This window comes from Schistocerca piceifrons, unplaced genomic scaffold, assembly GCF_021461385.2.
Source record: "Schistocerca piceifrons isolate TAMUIC-IGC-003096 unplaced genomic scaffold, iqSchPice1.1 HiC_scaffold_1578, whole genome shotgun sequence".
NCBI classification, from domain to species: Eukaryota; Metazoa; Arthropoda; class Insecta; order Orthoptera; family Acrididae; genus Schistocerca; species Schistocerca piceifrons.
In genome coordinates, this window is record NW_025727432.1 from 1 (window position 1) to 5,782 (window position 5,782).

Genomic DNA, 5,782 nt, shown 5'->3' on the forward strand with positions numbered 1-5,782 from the left:
AACTGACTCTTCTTACTGTCTATTTTTTTTAAACCATTCCGGTGACACTAGTTATAGATTCCCCATGCTTCACTTCATGTTTACTGTATCCCTCTGACCTTCTTATAGACGATGAAACACAGAAATTGCATCGGAATTTTATACAAAAGGCACAATGCCGAATAAGTACAAGTAAACTGACTCTTCTTACTGTTTATGTTTTGAACCATTCCTGTGACACTAGTTATAGATTCCGATGCTTCACTTCAGGTTTAGTGTATCCCTCTGACCTTCTTATTGACGATGAAACACAGAAATTGCATCGGAATTAAATACAAATGGTTTCAATGCCGACTTAAGTACAAGAAAACTGACTCTTCTTACTTTCTATGTTTTGAACCATTCCTGTGACACCAGTTTACAGATTCCGATGCTTCACTTCAGGTTTACTGTATCCCTCTGACCTTCTTATTGACGATGAAACACAGAAATTGCATCGGAATTAAATACAAAAGGCACTATGCCGACTCAAGTACAAGAAGCCCGGCTCTTCTTACTGTTCAAGGTTTGAACCATTCCTGTGACACTAGTTACAGATTCCGATGCTTCACTTCAGGTTTACTGTATCCCTCTGACCCTTCTTATTGACGATGAAAACACAGAACTTGCATCGGAATTAAATAGAAAAAGCCACAATGCCGACTGAAGTACAAGAAAACTTACTCTTCTTACTGTCTATGTTTTGAACCACTCCTGTGACACTAGTTATTGATTCCGATGCTTCACTTCAGGTTTACTGTATCCCTCTGACCTTCTTATTGACGAAGAAACACAGAAGAATGCATCCGAATTTAATACAAAAGACACAATTCCTACTTAAGTACAAGAAAACTGCCTCTTCTTACTGTCTATGTTTTGAACCATTCCTGTGACACTAGTTACAGATTCCGATGCTTCACTTCAGGTGTACTGCATCCCTCCGACCTTCTGATTGACGATGAAACACCGAAATTGCATCGGAATTAAATAGAAAAGGCACAATGCCGACTTTAGTACATGAAAACTGAATCTTCTTACTGTCTATGTTTTAACCATTCCAGAGACACTAGTTATAGATTCCGATCCTTCACGTCACGTTTACTGTATCCCTCTGACATTCTTATTGACGATGAAACACAGATATTGCATCTGAATTAAATACAAAAGGCACAATGCCGACTTAAGTACAAGAAAAAATGTCTCCTCTTACTGTCTTTGTTTTGAAACCATTCCTGTGACACTAGTTATAGATTCCGATGCTTCACTTCAGGTTTACTGTAATCCCTCCGACCTTCATATGGACAGATGAAACACAGAAATTGCATCGGAATTAAATACAAAATGCACAATGCCGTCTTAAGTACAAGAAAACTGACTCTTCTTACTGTCTATGTTTTGAACCATTCCTGTGACACTAGTTATAGATTCCGATGCTTCACTTCAGGTTTACTGTATCCTTCTGACTTTCTTATTGACGATGAAACACAGAAAATTGCATCGGAATTAAATACAATAGGCAACAATGCCGACTTAAGTACAAGAAGACTGACTCTTCTTACTGTCTATGCTTTGAACCATTCCTCTGACACTAGTTATAGATTCCGATGCTTCATTTTAGATTTACTGAATCCCCTCTGACCTTCTTATTGACGATGAAACACAGAAATTGCATCGGAATTATATAGAAAAAGGCACAATGCCGACTTAAGTACAAGAAAACTGACTCTTCTTACTGTCTATGTTTTTAACCATCCGATGACACTAGTTATAGATTCCCATGCTTCACTTCATGTTTACTGTATCCCTCTGACCTTCTTATTGACGATGAAACACAGAAATTGCATCGGAATTAAATAAAAAAGGTTCAATGCCGACTTAAGTACAAGAAAAACTGACTCTTCTTACTGTCTATGTTTTTGAACCATTCCTGTGACACCAGTTACAGATTCCGATGCTTCACTTCAGGTTTACTGTATCCCTCTGACCTTCTTATTGACGATGAAACACAGAAATTGCATCGGAATTAAATACAAAAGGCACTATGCCGACTCAAGTACAAGAAGCCCGGCTCTTCTTACTGTTCATTGCTGTGAACCATTCCTGTGACACTAGTTTACAGATTCCGATGCTTCACTTCAGGTTTACTGTATCCCTCTGACTTTCTTATTGACGATGAAACACAGAACTTGCATCGGAATTAAATAGAAAAAGGCACAATGCCGACTGAAGTACAAGAAAAACTTACTCTTCTTACTGTCTATGTTTTGAACCATTCCTGTGACACTAGTTTATTGATTCCGATGCTTCACTTCAGGTTTACTGTATTGCTCTGACCTTCTTATTGACGATGAAACACAGAAGAATGCATCCGAATTTATTACAAAAGGCACAATTCCTAATTAAGTACAAGAAAACTGACACTTCTTACTGTCTATGTTTTGAACCATTCCTGTGACACTAGTTATAGATTCCGATGCTTCACGTCACGTTTACTGTATTCCTCTGACATTCTTTTTGACAATGAAACAAAGAAATTGCATCGGAATTAAATACTAAAGGCACAATGCCGATTTAAGTACAAGAAAACTGACTCTTCTTACTGTCTATTTTTTAACCATTCCAGGGACACTAGTTATAGATTTCGATGCTTCACTTCAGGTTTACTGTATCCCTCCGACCTTCTTATGGACGATGAAACACAGAAATTGCATCGGAATTAATACAAAATGCACAATGCCGACTTAAGTACAAGAAAACTGACTCTTCTTACTGACTTTTTTTGAACCTTTCCTGTTACACTAGTTATAGATTCCGATGCTTCGCTTCAGGTTTACTGTATCCCTCTGACCTTCTTATTGACAATGAAACAAAGAAATTGCATCGGAATTAAATACTAAAGGCACAATGCCGATTTAAGTACAAGAAAACTGACTCTTCTTACTGTCTATTTTTTAACCATTCCAGGGACACTAGTTATAGATTCCGATGCTTCACTTCAGGTTTACTGTATCCCTCTGACCTTCTTATTGACGATGAAACACAGAAATTGCATCGGAATTAAATAGAAAAGGCACAATGCCGATTTAAATACAAGAAAACTGACTCTTCTTACTGTCTATGTTTTGAACCGTTGCTGTGACATTATTTACAGATTCTGATGCTGCACGTCAGGTTTACTGTATCCATGTGACCGTCTTGATGACAATGAAACACAGAAATTGCATCGGAAGTAAATTACAAAGGGCACAATGCCGACGTAAGTACAAGAAAACTGACTCTTCTTTCTGTCTATGTTTTTAACCATTCCAGGGAAACTAGTTATAGATTCCGATGGTTTACTTCAGGTTCACTGTATCCCTCTGACCTTCTTATAGACGATGAAACACAGAAATTGCATCGGAATTTTATACAAAAGCACAATGCCGAATAAGTAAAAGTAAACTGACTGTTCTTACTGTTTTTGTTTTGAACCATTCCTGTGACACTAGTTATAGATTCTGATGCTTCACTTCAGGTTTAGTGTATGCCTCTGACCTTCTTCTTGACGATGAAACACAGAAATTGCATCGGAATTAAATACAAAAGGTTCAATGCCGACTTAAGTACAAGAAAACTGACTCATCTTACTGTCTATGTTTTGAACCATTCCTGTGACACCAGTTACAGATTCCGATGCTTCATTTCAGGTTTACTGTATCCCTCTGACCTTCTTATTGACGATGATACACAGAAATTGCATCGGAATTAAATACAAAAGGCACTATGCCGACTCAAGTACAAGAAGCCCGGCTCTTCTTACTGTTCATGTTTTGAACCATTCCTGTGACACTAGTTAGAGATTCCGATGCTTCACTTCAGGTTTACTGTATCCCTCTGACCTTCTTATTGACGATGAAACACAGAACTTGCATCGGAATTAAATAGAAAAGGCACAATGCCGACTGAAGTACAAGAAAACTTACTTTTCTTACTGTCTATTTTTTAACCATTCCAGGGACACTAGTTATAGATTCCGATGCTTCACTTCATGTTTACTGTATCCCTCTGACCTTCTTATTGACGATGAAACACAGATATTGCATCCGAATTAAATACAAAAGGCACAATGCCGATTTAAATACAAGAAAACTGACTCTTCTTACTGTCTATGTTTTGAACCATTGCTGTGACATTATTTACAGATTCTGATGCTTCACGTCAGGTTTACTGTATCCCTGTGACCGTCTTAATGACAATGAAACACAGAAATTGCATCGGAATTAAATACAAAAGGCACAATGCCGACTTAAGTACAAGAAAACTGACTCTTCTTACTGTCTATGTTTTTAACCATTCCGGTGACACTAGTTATAGATTCCCATGCTTCACTTCATGTTTACTGTATCCCTCTGACCTTCTTATAGACGATGAAACACAGAAATTGCATCGGAATTTTATACAAAAGGCACAATGCCGAATAAGTACAAGTAAACTGACTCTTCTTACTGTTTATGATTTGAACCACTCCTGTGACACTAGTTATAGATTCCGATGCTTCACTTCAGGTTTAGTGTATCCCTCTGACCTTCTTATTGACGATGAAACACAGAAATTGCATCGGAATTAAATACAAATGGTTCAATGTCGACTTAATTACAAGAAAACTGACTCTTCTTACTTTCTATGTTTTGAACCATCCCTGTGATACTAGTTACAGATTTCGATGCTTCACTTCAGGTGTACTGTATCCCTCCGACCTTCTGAATGACGATGAAACACCGAAATTGCATCGGAATTAAATAGAAAAGGCACAATGCCGACTTTAGTACATGAAAACTGAATCTTCTTACTGTCTATGTTTTAACCATTCCAGAGACACTAGTTATAGATTCCGATCCTTCACGTCACGTTTACTGTATCCCTCTGACATTCTTATTGACGATGAAACACAGATATTGCATCGGAATTAAATACAAAAGGCACAATGCCGACTTAAGTACAAGAAAAATGCCTCCTCTTACTGTCTTTGTTTTGATCCATTCCTGTGACACTAGTTATAGATTCCGATGCTTCACTTCAGGTTTACTGTATCCCTCCGACCTTCATATGGACGATGAAACACAGAAATTGCATCGGAATTAAATAAAAAATGCACAATGCCGTCTCAAGTACAAGAAAACTGACTCTTCTTACTGTCTATGTTTTGAACCATTCCTGTGACACTAGTTATAGATTCCGATGCTTCACTTCAGGTTTACTGTATCCCTCTGACTTTCTTATTGACGATGAAACACAGAAATTGCATCGGAATTAAATACAATAGGCACAATGCCGACTTAACTACAAGAAGACTGACTCTTCTTACTGTCTATGCTTTGAACCATTCCTCTGACACTAGTTATAGATTCCGATGCTTCATTTTAGATTTACTGAATCCCTCTGACCTTCTTATTGACGATGAAACACAGAAATTGCATCGGAATTATATAGAAAAGGCACAATGCCGACTTAAGTACAAGAAAACTGACTCTTCTTACTGTCTATGTTTTTAACCATCCGATGACACTAGTTATAGATTCCCATGCTTCACTTCATGTTTACTGTATCCCTCTGACCTTCTTATTGACGATGAAACACAGAAATTGCATCGGAATTAAATAAAAAAGGTTCAATGCCGACTTAAGTACAAGAAAACTGACTCTTCTTACTGTCTATGTTTTGAACCATTCCTGTGACACCAGTTACAGATTCCGATGCTTCACTTCAGGTTTACTGTATCCCTCTG